Source organism: Amblyomma mixtum, chromosome 9, assembly GCF_055824585.1.
Source record: "Amblyomma mixtum isolate Tamu chromosome 9, ASM5582458v1, whole genome shotgun sequence".
NCBI classification, from domain to species: Eukaryota; Metazoa; Arthropoda; class Arachnida; order Ixodida; family Ixodidae; genus Amblyomma; species Amblyomma mixtum.
In genome coordinates this window covers 19,929,713-19,943,896 of record NC_143020.1, presented here as the reverse complement: position 1 = coordinate 19,943,896, position 14,184 = coordinate 19,929,713, and the positions used below count along the sequence as shown (strand labels likewise).

At 46.1% G+C, this 14,184-nt stretch overlaps 1 pseudogene; it reads left to right on the top strand.

Annotated features, from left to right (window-relative positions):
* The window catches only part of LOC149328447 (uncharacterized), a 478,240-nt pseudogene that overhangs the window by 373,105 nt on the left and 90,951 nt on the right, over positions 1-14,184 (top strand).

Genomic DNA, 14,184 nt, shown 5'->3' with positions numbered 1-14,184 from the left:
GGTTTCGGTTTTTATTTTCGCATATTGTGTGGCTAGCGTACTCTACACAGCTTGGCTCATGCGATTTAGTGTACGTGTGTGTACCTAGGGAACACGAGCGTTCGCACGCCGCTCTAGCGTGACGCGCGAAACTTTCAAGGCAGCGCTGCAGCATCGCCTCTGTTTTGTGTGTGTTTATATCACGTCATTGGACACCTTGCACGCTCTTTGCTCGAGCGAGCCCCGCCGACAGTCGCGCTACCGTAGTCTTTTTGTGTGCTTCCTTGATTGCTTTTTGCCTCTGCCTTATGCGGTCCTCGGCTCGGCCTCACGTCCGCTGATGGCAGTAAGAAAAGGCGAAGACTGAACACATGCTTTCGCGCGTCTACTCCGTACGACTACGTTAAAACTCAACACTTTATTCCAGGATTCCTTAGTCATTGCATTACGGGAAGATAGAAAATACAGCTCTCACCACGTTTTCCCTCGCCACAGCTTCGTACCGTGTTTGCGTTGAAGGAGATGCAAGTGAAGATGCGGAAGAGGCACTGCGCCTGTGTTTTAGCGGTGCTCAAAGTGGGGGCTGCTCTCACCCTAGCTTTTTCCATACTGGAAGCTCCTCTGTGGCTCAGTACTACCGAAAAATGTAACAAGTCAAGAATGAGGGCTTATAGTGCTCCAATTGCCGTGCACCTTCCTCATGCAAAGCCCTTGTTACCGCAGTTGAGTACAGCGGGCCGCTGTTACCTGTTTTGTTTCTCTATACTTCTCTTTATAGTATCGGCCGCCGAACATGAATAAAAATTAATATTGCCTTGCCTGAAATTTCGCATGTACAGTCGCTGAGGAACGAAGCAACTTGAGTTCTCGAAGCTGTAAGCCTGCACACGTTACACAGAATTTACTCAGAGCGCGAAGCGGTGCGGCCCTTTTCGCGCGGGGTTTTTCAGTCCCGTGCGATCAGCTATTGCTGGTCGCTCGAGGAGGAGGGTAGTGCGAGGGTTTAAATTGGGCGCTCCCACGTGGAGTGGCATAGTGTACCGGGCACTTTTGCATGGCGGGCAGTGTGCAGGGAAAGTGTGCTTGCGGTGCAGGTTCAGGAAGCTGGTGATATAATTTGGGCGCCATTTGGGCTAGCGAGAACGTGGCATTCAATGAGTGTGGAAACACATCGGTGCAATGCTAAACTTGAATTTATTTGTAGCTCGCAACAATAATCCCTCTGAAACCTCAGAGCGAAACGCTCTTAATGCTAGTGTGTTTTAGCACCGTCGTACGGTACATCACTGTTCAACTGCACGTTAAAATATGACCTATCAAGAATTACAACAATATCAACACCAACGTGTTTCGAATTGGCAGAGTTGTTGTACAGCTCTGCTGAAATTCTTTGTTAGTTCTGAAATGTTAAATCTGTTTAATGACTGCCTGAGTACAGAATTTAAGGACGAATACGCAGCAGAAAGCATTGTTTTCGTGTAGAATGAGCCATCAGCGAAACTGATTCGCTGTAACGAAGTCATCATTGCGCTTATGTAACACAATATGTCACTAGCTCCTATTTTTTTCTTAAAGTTCTTTTAATTTCCTTGAAGTGCAAGGCAATAATACTTGAGTATTCTATGAATTCATTCACTTTGTACCAAAATTATTTCGTTTGCTGGTAACTTTTTTCGTAGACTTTATACAATCAAAAATTGTCACTAAATGTCTTCAATTCAAGGCATGTTTCTGAATTTCGGGATAAATGTTCTGTTATGAACTTTGCCCTTTTCCCCGCACTCGAAAATGCGAAAGCAGTAAATCTAGTATTGAGAAAATTTAACTGAAATTTCTCAAAATCCACAGCGTGCTCGGCTATGGGAATGTGATTGCAAATTTTTGTTTCGTCTTCAAGGTTAGTTAAGTTGCCGGTTTGAAGTTGTCGGCTACAGTACTTGATTATTTTTGGCTTTTATTTGTTTATTCGCATCACCAAAATGCTTTCTCGGTTCGTAGTATATTTCTATTGACAGCAGTATATAAGCAGTAAGAAAATTGTATGAACTTTCTATCAACAAATGTTGATAAAATATGCCCTAAGAAAATGTGACTGCAAATGTTTGTTTCGTGTTCAAGGTTGCTTTAGTTGCATTGACATGTTAGGCTAGAGTACTTAATTAATTTAGGCATTTATTCTCATTATAAAACGTTCTGTCGGTGTCTATAGTATGTTTCTACTGACAGCAGTACATAGAAAGCAGTAAGGAAATTGTATGAACTTCCTATCAACGAATGTTAATAGAATATGCTTGGCTAAGGGAATGTGAGTGTAATGTTTGTTTCGTGTTCAAGGTTGTTTTCATAGCTTTGAAGTGTTCGCCTACAGTACATGATTTGAGGCATCTATTCGCATGACCAAAAATGTTTTGTCACTTTCTAGAGTATTTCTGCTCACAGCAGTCCGTAAAGAACATAAAGTATTAAAATGGAATATATCTTCTGTTTTAAAACGTTTTCCCATATCCTGATTACATTCCAAACGCATTTGCTGCGAATAATGTTGGTCGCTTTTCGATATAGTGAAATTGTTGACTAGCTGCAACAGATTCCACCATGCAATCAGGTAAGATGTCGTCACGATTATGCGAACAAGATAGCGTTAATCACCTCGAACACCATGCAGTTTCTTCATTTACTTCTCTCAACGTGTCAAACTGCACCCAGCTTTTCTAGTAACTTTCTATTGACAGGAGTAAATACAAAGAAGTAACAGTCTACCAACATTGTATTGACAAAGGTACATAGAATGTAAAAATTATTTTCTAGTAACTTTCTATTGACAGGAGTACATACAAAGAAGTAACTTCTATCAACGTTGTATGAACAATTGTTGATAGAATGTAAAAGTTACTACAAGGTTACTAGAGTCAATAGAATGTTAATACAAATTCTAAAGAAAGTTGATATCCATTTTTGTAAGGGAGGAAACTATGAAAATCTGCAGAGCTGCATGCATTTCCTGTAATATATTTCTAATGTCATCGGGTTGAGGGTCGGTAGCAGACTCCAGATTAGTATCACCTCTCCAGCAAACAAGAGCAAAATAATGCTCCAGGTGTCCTCAAACATCAAAATGCACTTTGTCGGGCAGGACAGCACAACAATGCATTGATTGTCAGTACGGAAGCAATGAATGCCATAACTGAAACTAACCTGTGCAAAGAGTACAAAACGGTTCACTGCGTCCATGGCGCTCCCGCCGTTCTCTCTTATGATTCCAGCCGCGTACTGGTTTTATGTTCGAAAGTGGTGGCGCTGATGCTGTCGGGGGAGGGCCTGCTTGCGTCACGGTTCCATGACTTTCTTCAGATGCGCCGTGTTGTGGTTGATGACGAGCCAGGGGGGATGCCTGCAGAATTTTTTCATGTATGTTCCTCGGCAGTACACAACGTGACCCGTGCAAACAGGAAGGAATGGTTCATTGCGGCCGTGTCAGTCCCGCTGTGCCCTCATTTCTATAAAATATTTATTCGTTCACGAAGCTTGGGTGTCGGTATCAGCAATCAACGAAAGTTCACGACGTCACAATTGAGCATCATATTGCGTAAGACATAAGAAATCTACACAAAAATAGCTTTGTGTTCACATGCTACACTTGCGAATGCTGAAGCAGTTTAGGGTAAGAGTTGTAGTCAATTAAAATGCTGAAGCAATTGTTAACTGACACGTTTTGTATGCCTTAATCTCATACCATTTGTGGCATCACAACCATCTTTTGCAAAGGGAACCTAAACTAAAACTGGAAAGGAAACAAAATAAATGAATAATTCAGGCCAGAAGATTTATGATTGGTCACCTATGCTTACCAATGTCATAGCCATAATTCCACGGGAAAAACAAATTCCCCATAATTGGATGTCTCCACTCCTCTCAACCCATTTTGCCATTGTGAAAAAAAAAAGATTCCGTCATCATCCGCAGAGGCAATATGAGGCGTTGCTAAGCCTCTAGAGAATTCTAGTGAAGTCATGGAGGTGATGTCAACGTTGGCTGGTCGTGTAAATGCCCTCTATTCGAAATAGCTGTTTAATTAATCATTTCTCCGCATTGCCTAGCTTATGAAAGCTGTCTTTCACAGAAATAGATTCCTTTCTGATAAGAATGAAACAGTCAATCAATAAAACTTTACTTGAAGTCGTCCTCAGCGTTATTTTAGAGCGAGAAGCTGTACTCCTCCCATCCTGAGCCTGAAAGTCATCTGGCTCTCAGATTTCACCTCTAAGGGAAGGCGCGCTGCATATGCAAAATCGCGCATGCCAGGTACCTCGATCCTCATCTTAATCTTCACCATCGTCGCCACAGCTGCGCGCTTCGCCGTCACGTCCACCGCTGCGCAGACTGCTGCTCGGCCGCTCCTCCTCGCTAGTGGTGGGGAGTGAAGCGTCAAGTGATTCGCTCGTGCGCTTGGCAGTCACGTCCACCGCTGTGGCGACCACCACTCTGGACGCTCGATCTTGCACTTGTGACATGTAATGCATTGCATCATGTGCTCTCTCTGATACAATTTGACCACGCTGAGCAATTGGAGAATGAATATGAGCCAAACCTAAGCAGTGTTTCACTATACTTAACAGCATTTCGCTCTGTCTATTTGGGCTCAGCTGAGTTGAACCACAGCCACTCGTGAGTGAACGCATACAGTCGATGGAGCATGTGTGCCTTTTGCAGCGTCACCGTTGAAGCTGGTCTTCAAGAACGACTGCTTCTAGCCAATAGTGTCCTCGCCACGCTGAATGTTGGGGGCGTGTTGAAGTGAGGTTTTGAAGTCAATAATTGTAAATCTTGTCGTAACTAACGCCAAGGTCTGTGAGGGTTGAAGGTTGCCGCTTTAATGCTTTGGTGTTGAGTGCCATAGCATAAAGTAATGCTGCACAGTGGGTAAAAATACCTTCCCAAGCTCTGCGCTTCGTAGAATGCCAACTGTGCTTTTTAGAAATCTGTACATCGCCGTCTTTGGGTTTTGTTTGTTTGGGTTTTCTGTATGGTGAGGGCTTCAATATTACGCTCTCTACTGAGCAGGTTTTTCCGCTTCATTAACTGTGTTTCTTTGCATTTGTAAAGTGGCGACGTTAATGGCGGTGTGCTTTCCTTGAACAGCATCGGAGCCGCGTTTTGAGAGACACAACGTTTTTGATAATGTCTGTCACTTTGTGAATAGTTTACCAACAGGATTCTTTTTCAAGGGCCTAACATATTGTTCAGGATACAGACACAGGAGCACGTGGTGTGTCTGTGGCTGTGATACATAAAGACGGATGTCTGGACAACACGTGAACATTGTTTATCATTTTTTTAGACAGCGAACAATTATTTAAATTAAATTTGATTGATTTGAACGCAGTGCTGTATAAATGGAGGCTCAATTTTTCGGTTTCAACTTAGACAAGTATCCTTAAACAAGGAAAGAACTTAGACAAGGAAAGCCCCTTTTTTTTTATTACATTTCGAGCTGAAAAAGCTTACTATTGTCGGCGGGCACACCACAGCTTATGACCCGCCCTAATCCCGACAATTTTGCGAAGTTGCTTTGTTCGCAATTTTTATTTCGTGTATTTAGCAGGAATACGTTTGATCTGAAACACATCATCACTCGCTGAAGAGACGAGACAGTGAAAACAAAACAACATATTACGGCAAATATACAATCACTAAGGGAAATGTTTACATTTCGAGCAGGATGCAGGAAGCAGGATCAGGAGCAGGGTTTGGGCGATTTCGTCACTACACTGATTTGGTAAAGAGACTTCCTGTGCCTAGGAACGACCCCATTCGAGCGGAAATTGTTTTTTTTTTCCTGCACACTCGACCATAATTTTTCTTCACTCAAGGTGGTTTTCACTCTATGTTGTCACTGGGCTCGCACACAATGTGCCTATTTTCTCTCCCCTTTCGATCGATGTCTTGGTTAACGCTGCAGGAATGCACATTTTCCTCCGTCGCATAGGTGAACAGCCGTGTCAACATCAGCTTAAATAATTATCTGAAGTAAATTTGCCGTATGCTTGTTAGTCTGTGTATCGCTATTGTATAGAAAAACTCGTCAAAAGTTTGCGCTATGAGTCAACCGTAGAGGTCTCTTCATCTTGTGAGGGAACCTGTACAGTGTGTCGGAAGACAGGTGTTAAAGGTCTAGAAATCTTTGTGGCCTCGGCATGCCGTGATGTGTATTCTATGTACAGAAAATCAAACACTGATATTTATGATTAAGTGGAAAGGAATGCTGCGGCAAGTTATGTACTGCTACAAAATATTTCTTATCTTACACATTTTTAGCTATTCTCCCATGTACAGCGTGTGCTTTCCACAGACCGCACAAATAACAATGTTTCTGGCGATAACAAGCGATATGTGTGTTGTCTAACCCATGCCCACCTGTGGCTTCTGAGCTTTCCGCACCGATATGTATGAGAAGCTCACCCATGCAATTTTGATGTTTGGAATTTCTGCACAAATAAAGATGCTTTGGCACCAATTTTGTTCTGATGCTTTCTTGGTTTCAATTGCTATTGCACAACCAGTGGAGGAAGGTTCAGATATAAGCAATAGCTTGCGAAAAAATTGCACAAAGCATACTATTGCAAACAAGAACGTAAAAGGCAGAAAAGTAAAAATAAAGGTATAAACCTGTACACACACACCCACCCACACACACACACACACACACACACACACACACGCACGCACGCACGCACGCACGCACACGCACACGCACACGCACACGCACACACACACACACACACGCACGCACGCACACGCGCACACACACACACACACACACACACACACACTGCCGATTGCAGGGTTCAAGGGTTCTGCTATAGGAATGGGCCCTGGATGACAGCAAATTGCATTTTTTCTCGAGCGTCGCGTTTCTTAACTTTACCAAGGTGGGTATACCCGTAATATAAATTTTGAGAAAAACTACCCTCTCTCTATACAACATTAAGGATTGAAAGCAGGAAAATTCGGATGCGTAATAAGGTGTTATCATATTTGTTTGTGTTATCATACTCCGACGTTACTTCACTGGGCAGCGGTAAAAGCTTCAAGTCTGGCCGCGTCGTCGTCGGTGTTGTTGACGTAGTTGAGGCATGGTCTTGTGTTTTCGTCGATGGAGGATCTTTCCAATTGCGCTTAGAAGCAACCTCACCTCCAGAGGCTACTTTATTCAGTTTAACCTTCGGGGGCTAGGGGAGCGTCCACGCACGGCGTAACCTCGGCTAGGAGATGAAAAGCGCGGGGACGATGGTGACGGGGAACGTGATAGCTGGCTCGGCGATGAGAATTCTTCCCGACGCAAAACCTCTTCGATTTCGGCTGATCGCTGGCCGGGTAGGGGTCGTAGGGCGTCTTAAGAAAACCCTTGGATGCCCATTCTCCTGTATGGGCAGTAAAGGAGAATGTGACCGGCTTCGCCGCAGTGGAAGTAAAGTGGGCGGCGCTGGTCGGGTGTTCTCCACTCGTCGCATTTCCACGGAAGTGTGCGACTCTCGTAGGACGGGCGGGTTGGGGCGAGAGGGCGGCGGTCCGGCGCAGCTGGCTGAGGGCGATAGGGGCTTGGGTCCCGTCATCGAGGGGCAGGACGGCGCACAGCTGTGGCGTAAGTCATGGCTGGAGGCTCCAGAGGCTGCGTGGTGGTCGGTGTCACACCCAGGGCCTGTTGAACCTCATCCCGGATCACGGCTGTGAGCGAAGTAAGCTGCGGCTGCGTTCCCGTTGGCAGCAATCGTCGGAGCTCTTCTCGCACAATTTCACGTGTAACCTCCCGCAGGTTATCGTTGCAAGCGGTGTCCATGCAGCTTGCTGACAAAAAGCGCTGCTGGCGGTCACACTGGCGGGCTCTGGCATCAAGAGTTTTTTCCATGGTGGATGCCTCTTCGGCCAATTCCGCGACGGTTTTTGGTGGGTTCCGTACGAGGCCCGCAAAGAGTTGCTCTTTAACTCCTCGCATAAGCAGCTTGACCTTTTCATCTTCCTTCATGCTCGAGTCGGCACGCCGGAAGAGACGCTTCATCTCCTCAGTGTACACTACAACGGTCTCGTTTGGGTGTTGTATGCGAGATTGTAGCAGCTGTTGGGCTCTCTCCTTTCGCACGACGTTTTTGAAGGTATTCACAGGCTGCTCCTGGAAAGTTTCCCAGTTCGTGAGACTAACTTCCTCATTCTCAAACCAGAATCTTGCTGGTCCCTGCAAGGCAAAGAAGACATACCTAAATTTCGTGGCATGATCGCAGTTGTTGAAGACATCCACACGGTCGAACTGTTCCAGCCATTCTTCGGGGTCGGCGCCAGGCGAAGCGTCGAAGGTTGGTGGTACCCTGGGCTGCTGAAGAATGATTGGAGTCGTCGTCTGGGGGTAAGCTCATGGTGGACGTTGCTACTGGCTTACGCTTCCGGGTAGGGTCCGGCAGAATCCCGAACTCAGGTGCGTCCCCTAGCAGACGTCGGCTTGCGCGGTGGACTGGACTCAGGTCCTGCGGTGAATGACTCAGAGGGCTGGCGTCACGACTTGTAGGGGGTGTCCGGAATATAGAAGGCTACCGAGCACCTCCACCAGATGTCACGTTGTAGTGACGGCAGTCCATCGGTCAGAAAGACATCAGTCTTGGAAACAATGGAAACAAAGCTCTTTATTTGGGCTGATTTGCGCCCCCAAAAGAACTGAATCACTCGGCGGCGGCGTAAGCAACAAACTTGCTCGTCAGTCGTCGAACGATGAATGCCCGCCGCTCGCGGCATCGCTCAATTAAAAGCCAGCAAGGAAACTTCGAGATAACAGGTCAAGACCATCTACAGTAATCTAGAAAGACGCAGATGCAGGTCTTCTTGCCTGTGATCAATAGAGATTAGTCCGGTCGCTTCTCGCGTCACAAACAAAAATGACGCACCCCTTTCCTGCGGCCTTGAGCGCGAACGAACGGACACTACAATGATAAGTGGCAATATTACATTACATGTAATATTACATGTAATGTAATATTTCCACTTATCATTACATTAAACATTACATGTTCAATGTATTCTGAGTACGTTTTTTGGTTTATGGAGTTTAACATCCCTAAGCGACTAAGGCTATGAGAGACGCCGTAGTGGAGGGCTCCGGGAATTTCGACCACCTGGGGTTCTTTAACGTGCACTGACATCGCACAGTACACGGGCCTCTAGATTTTCTCCTCCAAAGAAATTCAACCGCCGGGGCCGGGATCGAACCCGCATATTTCGGGTCAGCAGCCGAGCACCATAACCACTGAGCCACCGTGGCGGCCTGATTTCTGAGTAGAAGCTGCGAACAGCGAAGTCCTGAATTGCTTTGTGCGTATGAAATTGAATTTCTTTCGAGAAAGGGCTGGAAAAATAATATATCTCGCTAGCTCCAAACGCTTGCACCACTCATATATCTGAATATAAATAGCACTTATTGCCAGACGTCACATTAATCTGGCAACGATATATGTCTATTATATCACAAGTGTTGTAATCACCCTTGTATTAGCTGGTGAGAGGGAGAACGGGGGGAACCGCGGCGGCGAGTGGTGCAATGATGACATAAACTTATAATTATGGAAATTTCCATGACCTACAGAATCCTATATACAGACATACAATGTAAGCTTGTACAGTAGTTTACATATGAAAAACCATTTTAATGGGAGCTTGAGGTATTTCAAAAAAGAAAGCAATTGCTTAAGGTATTCATTACTCGGGGGATGCTTACTCAAAGATACCTGTCATCAAAGCCGCCGCTGTGGCCCAGTGATTATAGCGCCCACCAGCTGACCGGAAAGACGCGGGCTCGATCCCGGCCGCGGCGGTCACATTTCGATTGAGGCGAACACACAGACAACGGTTTAGTGTGCGATGTCAGTGCACATTAATGATCCTCCGGCGGTCGAAATCATCACAACCTTCCTCTACGGCGTCCCCCAGATCATTAATCGCTTTGGGATAAGAAACCACCGGAAAACGTAAAATTTTTACACAGCCGACAGCACATTTATTGGGCTATGTTTTAAGCGCAGACAGTCGAGGAAAAAACGAAAGTGAAAGGGCAGAGTCAATGTCATTTAATCCTGTACTGTGTTTCCGCTCTTAAAACAGTTCAAGTGAAGCACCATCTAGACTGCAGAAGCAACCTTGCACTTTCGCGGTTTTAGGGGTATTCACACACCCCTTAAACTAGAGCGAGCTCTTTTGTACAACTTCTTGAGCCTTCGTTCACTCTTGCCTAGCGAACGCAAGGAGTGTAGCAATGAGCCGGTGACACATACTTTAGCAGGAGCCGATTTTCGCTATTTCGAGTGTTCTGGGCACCATTCCAATAATTTCAGAATTTGCTACTCTCTTTTGGCACCCTATAACCCAAGCCTGTTTCATCACTTCAAGAGAACGTTGAGGGCTCCATAACCGTAGCTTTGTTCCAGATGCAAGCCACTGCGACGCACTGCGCTCTCTGAAACTGAAAACCAACACGCAACAGCAGAATGGCTCGCCCCTTTCTACCAAGAAAGATTGGGCGCGGTAATACATTGGGGTAAAGATTGGGCACGGTAATACTTCTTAATCTCATCCACCCAACTAACGTTCTGCCGCCTCCCCCCTGCCACGTTTGCATTCTCTTGAAATCCACTCCGTTACCCTACATGCTCCGTTAGTCCATTACACGCCCTGCCCAAGTCCATTTCTTCCTCTTGATTTCAACTAGGATATCATTAACCGGCGTTTGTTATCATGTATGTGTACCATCATGTGTATCGTGTAGTCCTATGTATTGCAATATCTGCATGCTGCCGTTCACCAGTCTGTCGCAAACGTCACTGTTAGCCGTTAGCAAACGTGGCTTCTCTCGTTTGCAGAGCACGCTGCGGAGCAAGTCGCAAACGGTAGACCTATACTCTCACAGAGTTTTATCTTCCCTACCTTCCGACGTCCCACAGTCAATGGCACACGGCGCACAGCACTCCGAACCCTTCTTACACGACGTCCTCCAAGTAGTAGGCTCCGGCCCCGTAAGAACACGGTTATTCTAGCAAACCGCAGCGCTAACTGCAAGCGCATTTTCGTTCTTACACCTCGTGTCCCTGGGCGGTTTTACGGACGTGAGGCATTGTTGTGCGGCTTTCCGTATCTGGCGGGACAGGCTCGTCGATGTTTTGGTTCCAGGAGCTCCGATTTTGTGAGTGGTTGTCGCTTGCGAGACCAGATCTCAGCTTCCGGTTTATGTGACACTGCTAAGGAGATAAGGCTATTTTCTGCTGGTCCATCTGCGGTGAGGTCTCCTTGGCGCTCTTACTTGAAGGTCGGTCCGGGAGCGCGCGTCTTATAGACCGACTCATCACGAAATCTGGATGACGTAGTCAACGAATGCTGCGACGTTAAAAAGGTAGACCCCGAGTGCAAGGTTTGAACGGGGCATTGTAACCGAGAATCTCCATTTTCCGACTCCTTAGAGTAGAGAGGCATCGATGCAGCATCTTTCTTTAGAGTGCATTTCTTAGGCGCCCGTTCATATATTCGAAGTCGTTGTCGCCGGTGTCTTCCTTGGCGGCGTAGTCGGCGCAAACACACCGCCTGACAAGTGCCGCGTGTAGGCGAGTGACAGGTAGCGTGTAGCAAGTATCAGCAGAATCAAACGCCACCCGCCATAGCGAGAGGGGAGGAATGAACAACCGGAAAGTGGCTGTCATGGGAAGTCCCCGGAGGGGGACTAACAATGCAGCATGCTACTTGAAAGTATGTGCAGAGCTTCTCCCCAATTTCGCATTACCGACTATCGCAGTCGTCCGTCCATTTTTTATCTATGTTGTGTGGAACAACAATAACGCTGTCTTTACTCTAACCATACAAAACCGAACTGCTTTCTCACAACCTGTCGTACATTTGCCCACCATCATCGCGCTCAGTCCAGCCGCACACAACATACAGCATACACAGACTCACAGACTTCCATCAGAAAGGGTAACCGGTCACGAGGCTGATCTTGTCACAAAGCCCATAACTCTCGCAGCAGAGACTGCGTTGAACGGGCTGATTCTCCCTCTGGTTGCAGCATTGTGTCTTAACTAAACATGGAACAGCCACCAAGGAACCATAGGTGGCGATTCACGGACCTTGATATAAACTTTTTCTTGCTGAGAAGGCAGTCTTCAGCAGAAAATGTCGATATGGAACGATGAATAATTTAATAGCTTTTTTTCGCCAAATTGGATACGGACCTACGGCATTCACTTCTTACACCGTTCTCACTGCTGTCGCTGCATATACTGTTGGGGAGGAGACTAGAGGATGTGATTTGGTATGTAGAGGCTGCAGTGACAAAAGTTTAACACCCATGCTTCCTCATATTCAACATTTATCTACTTTTAAGTAACCCCGGGACCTTTATTAGGTAAAGGAGGGACACAAGGAATAACGTCATAGGGCACGATCAGTAATCACAGTTGCAATCAGGAAGGATACAAAACAAAAAATTGCATCAACCACGCTGACAGGCGCGGACAAGCACAGTACGGAAAACTGAAGATAAAACAAGAAGAGGACCTCCTCTTAACGGGCTTAACGGGACCCAGGTTATGAGGGACGCTTTATTGAACGGCTGCGTAATTTAAGACCACATGGGGTCCTTTGACGTGCACTGACATCGCACAGCGCAGGGGCCTCTAGAATTTCGCTTCCACCAACGGCCGCCGCGGCTGGGATCGAACCCGTTTCTTTCGGGCTAGCAGCCGAGTGCAACAACCACTGAGCCACCGTGGCGGCTCAGCTATGCGGCGGCTCAGGTTTTCAGCTATGGTATCAGCGATTGCCGGAAATTACAGGATTGTTATAGATAGCAGCACAGGCAGGTAATGAATTCGATTTTCCTGAGGCAACGGGCAGGCATTATTTATTAAATGCGTTAGATAAGGCGTGCAGCCGTACGGTTATCAAGGAGCTGAAGAGCCGGCCCGATGTTCTGAGGGGAGGGTGCACGGGGTGTCCCGAAGTGATGGAAAGCAGTAGTAAAATTATTGAAATTAAGATGAGCAGGTGTATTTCCGCCTCTTTACCACACGCTAGATGACATTCAATAATGTTGTGCTGGCAATACTGGTGGGGTTGTCGTCATATGAAATGATGTGTGTCGCACGGTTTTAGATTGCTTGTAGACTGTCAAACGAATAATCAAGATGGGGGTTCAAAATTGGGCAGGCAAATTCTGGTTTAGTGTGGACGAAAGATTGGTAGTCCAGGCTGCGGCCGGCAGGCGGGGAGGAACTCTGTTGCCATCTGATAAACCCCAGTGAGTTTGAACTTGGAAGTCTATCCTGCAAGTTTCTCGATCAGCTCGGACCTCGCCAGGTGGTCGGGGATGTGGATTCAAGGATACTGGTGCCTTCCACTTGGGAACCAGTTGTTTATTTCAACAAATATGCTTACCTGAGGTTAGTGCGCTAGCGTGTTACCTGCGTCTTTTTGCATTAAGACAACTCAGCTTCCTGACAGATGTGAAATACCAGTTTTCGATTATTTTAACTCATTCTGAAGCAGTCGCTAAACAGTTTGTGTGGTTATGTGGCGCACAGAACAGAGCCATCCGCGAAAAGAAGGACGTACGATGTAATGCCGGCTGGTTGATCGTATAAAAAAAATTAAAAACAGAACTGGGCCAAGCACCAAAGCTTGCTGGACTACAGATTAAGTTTTTGTGGTAGGTGAGTGATTATAACCGACAATAGTAAACTGACAGCGATCCATTAGGAAGCAACGAATCCACGTTAGATATCTGTTGCCCGAGGCACAAGGATGAAAGTTTGTCTATAGGGTGATTATGGTGGGCAATCACAAAGGATTTCGAGATGTCCATACGGATGACGTCAGTCTGAAGTGAAAAATCAAAATATGTGTAAAGGTCGCTATAGATTTGTAAAAGTTGGATATTGCGTCAGTAATTGCATTGGAAGCAGTGGTGATTCGGAAAAAAAGGGGAGTTCTAATCAAGATGAGTTGCCGCTTGTGAACATACAGCGTATTCAAAATTACACTTTATTAGTTTTTTTTAATGCGAAACGCCGTATGCCAATGCCTGTTTCGCACCTTAGTATTGCGGCCAGCCGGACGCAAACTGGGGTAATATTTCGCCCCGAAAATTCAGGAATGAACTATAATTTATTATTTAACTATATA